Source organism: Capsicum annuum, chromosome 10 (genome assembly GCF_002878395.1).
Source record: "Capsicum annuum cultivar UCD-10X-F1 chromosome 10, UCD10Xv1.1, whole genome shotgun sequence".
Classification (NCBI taxonomy): domain Eukaryota; kingdom Viridiplantae; phylum Streptophyta; class Magnoliopsida; order Solanales; family Solanaceae; genus Capsicum; species Capsicum annuum.
In genome coordinates, this window is record NC_061120.1 from 54,842,390 (window position 1) to 54,852,996 (window position 10,607).

Consider the following 10,607-nt stretch of genomic DNA (forward strand, 5'->3'; position numbering starts at 1 on the left):
TGGTTATTATTGGTGATTCGTTGACGGTTTTGCTACTATTTCAGTGCCTATGACCAATTTACTTAAAAGGAAGTTCCTTTCCATGGTCCAAGGAATGTTAGTCGAGCTTTGGTAAGCTCAAGGAGTTCCTTACTTCAAATCCTATTTTGGCAATTCCTATTGAGGATGAGGGTATTCACCATGTATTGTGATGCTTCTGGTGTTGGTTTGGATTATGTATTGATGTAGTAGGGTTGGTTTATTGCTTATGCTTTGAGGCAGCTTAAGATGCATGAGTGCAAGTACCCCACTCATGATTTGAAGTTGGTAGCGGTAGTTTTTGCGCTTAAGATTTGGGGGCATTATCTTTATAGTGTGCATTGTGATATTTTCACCAATCATCACAGTCTTTAGCATCTTATGACCCATAGAGATCTTAATGCTAAGCAATGTAGATGGATGGAATTGCTTAAGGATTATGATAACTCTATTTTGTATCATTCGGTTGAGGCGAATATAGTAGTAGACACATTGAGTCATAAGGTAGTAAGTATGGGTAGTTTGGCTTGTATTTTAGTATCTCATAGGTTGTTGGCACGAGACATTCAGTCATTAGCTAATTTGATGGTGCGACTTGATATTTTAGATCCTCGAAGGATTCTTGCTAGTGTTGAGGCAAGGTTTTTGCTATTTTGGTAGATTCGGGATTGTCAGTTTGAGGATAATATATTTTAAATCCTTTGTGATCAGGTTTTGTGTGGTGAGTCTAAGATGGCTATCGTAGATGTCGCGTTCTAACACAAATGAAAGTACACACAATCGTATAAGTAATATAGCGACTAGAATAGTCAGATATCATACCCACGAGGACTATACAACTAGCAATTCAACTAACTTTAGTTTTTGACATGTATTAAGTATTTAAAGGTGTCAAGATAATTCTGAAGATTCAAGGTAAAATATAACTAATTAAGAAATAACAATATGCGACAAAAACAACATAAGCATTGTTTTAATCAATAAAAGAGAGAATTTTGGGGTTGAGACACTTTTGACAATCCTACAAATCTTGATTCTTTTCGTAGTTTAGTTGATTATCGGGTCATTGATTCGCAGGGTTTATAGTATGATCATGGTCTCCCATCTCAAATCATCTACCAAACTTGGACATTACACTTACATCATTGAGCGGGGATGCAATAATCCAACTAGATACATATAGCTATCTTCCTGTAAGTAAACCAAACAAGGCTTCTAGGTATATCCCTATCCTAGATGCTAATTCACATCCCTTATTTTATAAGAGAATGAGAACCTTTAGGCTTAGTCTCTTCATTCTTTCCTACGATTCTCCTCTCGAATTCACATAGGAATATATATTTTTTCTAATGGTGGCCATTCATCAAAATAGTAAGCACAAGGGGTTAAGAACAACCTAAAAGATAATTCAACAAGAAACTATGATAAAGAATATCAAAGTGTAAGCATGTATTCAGCCTCAACCCCAGAACAAGAGTGTTTAGCCACTCATGTTTGAATTCAACATCCAAAATAAGTAATTAAACATACCACCAAGTAATCTCAAAATAATAAAGTTTTTAAGAACCCTAAGAGAAATATTGAAGTTGTTCCTTCCTCTACTGCATGGTCAAAAGTGTCTAAATTTTTCCCCATGTACTCCTTTTATAGTTGGAGAAATTATGCCTAGTGGAGAGTCAGTAGCATGCCACGACCTTCACTACTCATTTCTGGAGCTCGAGACATGAGGCATGCTCCTTATTTCTAGACCTCAAGACGCGAGGTGTACTCCATGTTGTAGGACTCGTGAAGTGACCCAATCATGAGATGCCACTAGAATTTGCATCAAAAAAATCAGCTAAGGCAAGTATTCCTCATTTTTGGAGATCGCAATGAGATCTAATCACGAGAATACACTGGAATTATCATCATAAAAATAAACTAAGTCAAAATCCTCCTTAGCTAGTTATTTCACTACTCTCTTCAACTTTTCATGCATACCTTCCACACTCATTAAAAGTGTCTTCTCAAATCAATATAATTTACTTCGCAACATCAATCATCAATTGCTTTTTGTCTTGCATCCACTTAAACTAAACTTAATCAAAAAAAAATATCCTGCATTACTAATCATGTCCATTAGCTTAAATCATGAAATTACATACCAAACATAATAAAAATACATATTTTACCTTATAGAACTCGGCCTATCATAGGTGAGTATTGGTGTTTGGACGTGTAAATTTGCCCCAGATCAATAGATTCTAAGGATGTTTTGAGATGTGATTGCCATATTTATTTTTTGAGGATTGATGACTTGATTTAGTTGATTTTACACGAGGCTCAAAACTTTAGATATTCTATTCACTTAGGTACAACCAAGATGTATTGAGATTTGAGACAACATTACTAGTGGAGTGTTATTAAGAGAGATATAGCAGACTTTGTAGCTCGTTGCCTATTTTGTCAGAAGGTGAAGGTCGAGCATCATCGACTAGGTGGTTTGATTAGGAGGTTTCCCATTCCTGAGTAAAAATAGGAGGGGATCACCATGGACTTTGCTAGTGGTCTAACCGCACTTCCCGTGGCTCCGTTGGTATTTAGATTATAATAGATCGGTTGACCATGTCGGCATATTTTATTCCCATTTAGATGTCCTTTAGTATTGAGACGTTGGCTTGCATCTATGTTAGTGAGATTGTTCTTTTGTATGGTGTGCCTCTATCTATCATTTCAGACCAGGGCTCTGTGTTCAGTTGTAGCTTTTGGAGAAATTTGTAGGAGGAGTTGCTTACTCAGGTGGATCTTAGTACAGCCTTCTGTCCTCAGATAGATGTCCAGTCATGGCAGACTATTTAGGTTTTCAAGGAATGCTCTAAGCCTGTGTTATGGATTTTGGAGGTCAACAGGAGCAGCACTTATCCTTGGAAGAGTTTGCATATAATAACAGTTATTATTCGAGTATTTAGATGGAGTATTTTGAGGTTTTGTATGGTAGAAGATATCGTTTCATGATTGGATGGTTTGGGGCTTGTAAGATTAGACCACATAGTATTGATTTGCTTAAGGAGTCATTAGATAGAGTCAGGGTGAGTCAGGATAGGTTAAGAGCAGCTCAGAGTAGGCAGAAGGCCTATGTGGATTTTAGGCTTCGTGCCTTGAGATTAGGAGTTGGTGATCACGAATTCCTCTATGTATCTCCCTTGAAAGGTGTGCTGAGATTTGGGATGAAAGTCAAGCTCTAGCCATAAATATATCAGACCCTTAGTGATTCTTTGTATTTTGGCGGGATAGCTTATGAGTTAGCCTTACCTCCAGATTTTTCCTCTATCCATCTAGTCTTCAGAGTCTCTATATTGCAACAATACATTCTTGATCCATCTCATATGCTTAAGTAGGATTCAGTCAAATTAGATGAGCGATTAACCTTTGTAAAGGAGTTTGTGCTTATTTTGGCTAGTGAAGTCAGGCAGTTGTACACTAGGGAGATTCCCATAGTTAAGGTTCAATAAAGGCACCACCTAGTATAGGAGGCTACTTAGGAGATCGAGAGAAAGATCTGGAGCCATTCCTCACCTATTCAAGACTTCAGGTACATCCTTATCCTTGACTTTCACGAACGAAAGTCCTTTTAGTAGTGGATATTGTAATGACCCTTCAGGTCATTTTATGCTTTCTTCTTGTTTTGCTATTAGAGGTTTTTTATATCTACCATAAGTCATTTATGACTTGTTGGAACTGATAGTTTGGTTACCGAGCAATTGGTTTGGTTCTTAGAGCCAATTTCCTATTTTGAAGTCTTAGCTGGTTCGAATTGACTACTGGGCAAAAAATTTAGTCAAATGACCTCTTATGCAAATTCTAATTATTCCAACAACTCTAGAATGTCAATTTTAAGATATAAGGACTCTTAGTTTGGGTCCCAAGGTACTCAGGCTCATTTTGACCTATTGGTCAGAAAGTTAAGAAAATAGAAATTGGGTATGGGACCCACTACTAGTCCACACAACCTCAAATGGAAATTTCAACACTACCATTGAGTATAGAATATCTAAATTTGTATAGTAGCATAGTCATTTTATGTATACAGGATTTTGGATAAATCCCCAGGGGTTGGTAAAGACTTAGAAATTTTTTAGTCTCTCAGTTCTGCTGGTGCGATCTCTAATTGTGATCCAAAGAGGTTCGATTGTGACTCTGTTTGCAAGCCACCCAAATATCACCATCTCGGTGCTCATGTCGCGATAGCAACTCACTTAGGCAGCCACCAGATGTCGTGATCGCGAGCCCCAGGTCACGATAATGATACTCGGGTACCTGAGATGGGTATAAATAGATCATTTTCATCTAGTTGGCTTATTTCTTTATCCATTCTCTTGAGACTTAAACCCTAAGGAGTTTATAAGCTTGGGATTATAGCTTGTGGGTGATTTGGGAGCTTGGGTAACGATTATTATGTGACTTTCCTTTGGATTTGAGGTAAGATTCCTCCATTTTCATGATTGAATTTCTCTTTTCTTCCCTAAAATCCCTAAACCTTGGTGGCTTGATTTTAGCCCCTAATTTCTCCTTGAACATAAGGGAATATTGGGTTGACTTCTGCAATGCCATTTCCATAAACAAGACCTATATGGGATTTTGGTGTAATTTTTGGACCCGCAGTACAATGGTCCGATATGGATCTTATTATTCTCGTGTTGATGAGTAGATTATGATTTTGATAGCTTGGCATCTTTCAAAATCTTTTCAGAAGGGAAAGTCAGTGATTTAGTGGATTCTTCGAATTTTCTTTGAGATCTAAGTAGTCTAGGTTTTCCCCTTCATAGATTAAGCTATGTCATAGTATGTTTATGATATTATGTTATATTTTGAATGGGTTTTAGGTATTATTGATCAAATCGGCAATACTTGGGTTAGTTGGACCTTCTAGGCTATTCGAAAATTGTAATTTAGGCACTTTAGCTTAGTTTCTTAGATCATTAGTAGAATTCCAATCTTAGTTCTAATTAAGTCTTGTTTGACATCTAAAAGTTAATTTTAATGCCTTAGCCACTCTTGACATAGAAATTTCCTAGTAGTGTATTTCAGGGATTTATAAGTGGGTCCATGACCCACCTTAGGCAAGGATTTATGGTAGCTATTTAAAACCTTTTACACGTTTGTTGTACGTCTTGAAATTTCTTACTAAGGTAATATTGAAAAACTTTGACACTTGATGGTGATGATAGCTTGAATATTGAGAGTTGAGGCTTATTGATTATGCTAGAGACTATGATATTGCTTATAATGATATATTTACCGATTCAATTTTGGATATTGATTATAATATTGATAATATGCTTACCATCTTGAGTCTGGATATTGATTATAATATTAATAATGCACTCACCAATTTAAATTCGGATATCAATGATGATATAATGTTATACTTACTGGTTTGAGTCCAGATATTGATAATGACATTAATGACATTTATACTCGGTTCAAGTCTAGAAGATTTTATGTTATTGATTATATAATTTCCAATTCAAGTCCAAATATTGTTATGGCATTAATCATGATACTGGTGGTATGATATCAACGATCTTGATGCTTATGATGTTGGTTATGGAGTATGATATTGATGATATATGTACTGATTTAAGCCTGAAAGTGGAAATTTTTGTAATGTGGCATGATATAGATAGATTATATTCATACCTTGAGAGTTGGTAGATGACTATGGTTCAAGTTATACTATCTTTTTGTGTACCCTCCAAGCTTATGAGGGTCTGCATTGAGTTATTTACTTTTTTGCACTTATTGACTTATGAGGGACAATTTTATAGTTTTAATTACATGTGCTTGATCCTATATGTTATGTTATTATTCTGGTTATTTACTTATTTATGTACAGAGATGTTGGAGTCGATTCAGGTTTGTCTCTGCCTTGACTTGGTTATGTTATCTTGTATTTTATCGTATTTATATCATGATTTTGTTTAGTCGACAGATGATGCCTACTAAGTACCCATGGTTTTGGTACTCATACTATACTTCTATACCTTTTGGTGCAGATCCGAGTACTAGTTATGATCGTTGATTTAAGGTTCTTGTTGTGTTGGACTCCACAGATAGAGAGAGCTCTTAGAGTTAGAGTTGTCCCATTTTCTTGTATCTATTTTGAGTTGTTAGTTTTAAGATAGGACTGTATTGACTATTTTTTACTTGGGTTGTATTTATAGTAGCTCGTGTACTGGCTCTACCAGGTCATGGGATGGTTTTCTATATTATGGCTACCTCTAGACTATATCTATAATTTTTCTTGTTTCTTGTGTTGAATTTTCTAACTCACCCATTTTGGGGCATTTCCACTAAGTTAACCCATTGTGAATATCTTTGAGTTATAGTACGGCTTACCTACTGGAGGGATTTTAGTAGGTGGCATCATGACTCATAAATTGAGTCGTGACATTAGGTCTTATGGGTGGAGGTTCCCGAATTAGTTATTTAGGCCAGGGTGGCCATTCTATCTCATTCATACCTTTTTAGATCTATTCAAGATGAAAAATATGTTTTGTATATGATGAGTTTGTTCATGTGGCCAAAGACTTCCTTTAATATGTGTATGAACCCACTCAGTAGAATTCATAGCTTCAGGTTTTCCCTACTCTTATATCTGTTGTTAAAGGTGGTTTAAAGAGTGGTATAGGTGCTACTAAAGGTGTAAGAGGTAGAGTTAGGGTTGCTTATGAAGGTGGTTGTAGAGTTACTTTGTTGAAGAGCGAACTGGGTCTACTTTATGCTATCCCTAGAACACCCACGGCAGAGTCTTCTGATGCAGTTATTATAGGTATCATCCCAATTTGCTATAGATCTGCTTTCATTTTATTTAACCCTAGGTCTATATTCTACTATGTGTCTACATATTTTGTTTCTTTTTTTGACATTGTGTGTGAGCCTCTTGCCATGCCTCATCATATTTCTAACCCCGTAGGAGATTCTTTAATGGTGGATTGGGTGTACCAATCTTGTGTTGTTACTTTTGTGGGTCGTGAGACTTGGATAGACTTGATTGTCCTAGATATTATTAATTTTTATGTTATCATGGGTATGGATTGGTTATATCCTTATTATGTTAATTTGAACTATTATGTCAAGACTGTGACCTTAGCTAAATTGGGTGTGCTGAGGTTAGCTTACAAAGATACATTTAATTTAAGTTTGAAGAGTGTTATAACTTTTCAACATTTTTTACACATAATAGAGAAGGGGTATTTGTCTTAGTTAGCTCATATCGGTGATACTATAATGCCCCACTACCTCTTATGAATTCTATTCAGTTTGTTCATAAGTTTATGGATGTGTTTCCTATAGATTTACTGGGTATGCCTCTAAATTATGGTATTGATTTTTCTATGGATATGGAGTTAAGCATTAAGCCCATCTCTATTTCTTGCTATAGTATGGACCCGATGGAGTTGAAAGAGTTAAATGAGTAGTTGCAGGATTTATTAAGTAAAGGCTTCATTAGACCTAGTGTATCTCCTTGGAGTACTCTAGTTTTATTTGTGCAGAAAAAAGGATGGTACAATGAATTTATGTATTGATTATAGGCAAATGAACAAAGTGACGGTTAAGAACAAGATTTCTTTTTCTTACATAAATGATCTTCTTGACTAGTTTTAGGGATCTTTAGTGTTTTTCAAGATTGAATTAAGATTTGGGTGTCACCTGTTGAAGATTAGAGTCTCAAATGTTCCGAAGATGGCTTTTCAGATTTGATATAGTCATTATAAGTTCTTGTTTATGTATTTTGGATTTACCAACGCCTCAGTCGAGTTCGTGGAATTGATGAATTGGGTAATTTAATCATGTCTTGATTCATTTGTGATTATGTTTATAGATGACATCTTGGTTTATTCCAAGATTGAGGTCGACCATGAGAAGCATTTGAAGATTGTACTTCAGAGGTTACATGATGAGAAGTTGTATGCTAAGTTTTCTTAAGTATGAGTTTTAGTTGGATTCAATCTATTTCTTGGGTCATGTGGTGACTAAGGATGGTATTATGTTGATCCATCCAAGATACTAATAATTTTTGACTGGGCTAGACCTACTTCTCCTATTGAGATTTAGAGTTTATTGGTTTGATGGATTATTATTGGCATTTTATAGAGGGTTTCTCATCTGTTGTGGTTTTTTATAACCAACATGACTAATAAAAAGATGATTTTCTAGAGGTCGGATGTGTGTGAGAAAAGCTTCAAAAAGCTCAAAGAGTTGTTGACTACGTCTCCTATCTTGACTTTGTCCAAGGAGGGGGTGCGTTTTACTGTTTTTTGTGATGCTTCTAGTGTTGGTTTGGGTTCATTGTTAATGCAAGACGGTAAAGTGATTTCTGATGCCTATCTTTAGTTGAAGCCTCATGAAAGAAATTACCCTACCCATGATTTGGAGTTTACAGTCGTAGTGTTTGTATTAAGTTATGGCATCATTACTTATATGCCGATGCCTATGAGATTTTCTTAGACCATCATAGCCTTTAGTACTTCTTCAAACAACGAGATTTTAGTATGAGCCAGCGGTGTTTTCTAGAGTTTCTTAAGGATTATAACATCACTATATTGTATCATCCGGGTAAGGCTAATGTGGTTGCAGATGCCTTGAGCCGAAAGTCTGAAACTCAAGAGTGGGGGTGAATTTAAAACTCTTTCTGATTTGACTGATCAGGCTAGATAGTCAAGTCACTTGCAGGTTAGTATACTAACTAAAAATAAAAACTAAAAGAGTAAATAAACAAGTAAAAACAGAAAGATTTACCCTGGTTTAAATCACCTGTGTGGTTCCTGCTCCAGTCCCCTTGGTTACAAAGTCTTCTTTTAGAGCTTTCAATGTGAGAATGGAATTGCAGAGGGCTTGTACAATTTCTAAATCTTATTTTGTTTTTCAAATCTTATGACATAGCCCCAACTAGTATAAATAAGTTAACTCAATCTTTTCTCCTTTTGTAACTATTGTAAATTGAGAATTGCAAAGCTTTATGAAGACTACATATTGAGACACACTGAGAGTTTTCTTTGATGCTTTGTGAGTTATTTTTCATCTTCTATTGTCTTTATAAATTTGTTTCCTGTGAATGTTTTTGAGTTTCCTTCCATCCTCTACCATCTTTGTATAGTTTTCATTTTCAGTGGCTTCTTTTCTCTAAAAGGAAAACCCTGGGGATTTCTTCAAATTAAGGATTTGATTGGATTCCTGAATTGAGGCCTTATATCGGTAGCATGTCCATATAAAATATTTCTGTGTGTTGAAGTATATTATTTTCTTTGGTGAATCGAGGATCCATATCTCTATATGTCCATATAATTGATACGATTCTTTCCTTATTTGAAAGCCTAGCATCCCGTTGTGATGATGATTTATGTCTTATGACTTGCTCCTTCTATAGACATCTTTATAGTTCCATATCTTAAGGATCTTTTACATGCTTTAATTTGATTACTTCCATATGTGCTCTCTTACATGCTTTGATTTGATTCTTTCCATATGTAGCCATAATCTCCATGGATTACATTTGACCCTGAGACCTTCTGAATTTAGACCTGCATGTTTATTTTGTTAGTTTGTCATTATTAAAACAATAAGTTAATTTTAGAAGGCCACCAATCTCCCCCTTTTTATAATGACAATATAAACATCAGTCAACATCCCTGAGTATAAGGCTCCACCTAGATTGTAGCTGACTCTTCATGTGAACTCCCCATGGCTTGTAGCTCACTCTTCTATCCCACCTTTCTTGGCATAATTAAAAAGAATCAAGCAAACAAATAAATCAAGGCAGGCAACAGATGCACAAATAGAATGTAATAAAGGCGAGAAAATACATAATATATTTTAGCAGTCCACCGCACTGGAAAAAAAAGTTGGAGAAGGTAAGATGAGAGTATTCCATATACAGACCAAAACAAGAAGAGGACAGACCCCCTTTGAATGAAAACATTGTCTTAATAACCAAGTCAGTGTTTTTTGAGAAAGTAGGTGAGGGTTTGTGCATGTTGTGGCAGAAGCGCTCATAGGAGCATTTGACATTTTTAGAGAAGCTGGAGTAGGAATTCTGCACAGAGATGGTGATTTCATTATAAAAGGAGTTGTCTTTGGCTTTAATGGAGTCAACTTGCTTAAACATTTGGTTGAACAGCTTGACTCCCTCATGTTTAAAGTTTTCCAGGATAATTTTCAATTTTCCAACATCCGCACTAGTATCTTTACCGATCTGCACCAACTTACCAATGGATTCTTGATGGCTTACCATTCCCTCCTCGATCCCTCAGAGACTCTACTTAACTTTATCCATATCCTTCTATATTGCAGAATCAAAATTAGTAGTAGCTCTACTAACTTTGAGGAGATTAGTCTTAGCTTTCACATACTTCTTTTTCCACCACTCGCTTCCAACTAGAGCATATCCCATGCTGGCAACTGTCATTAAATCATATGTAGAAGAAACTTCTATTGTAGGAAAACTTGAAAGTTCAATGGAATAGAAATTCAAAATACCAGTGATCAATAAACCATATGGCTGACTAGGAGATGCATGAGAGTCAACTACACTTTCTAGCATATATTCA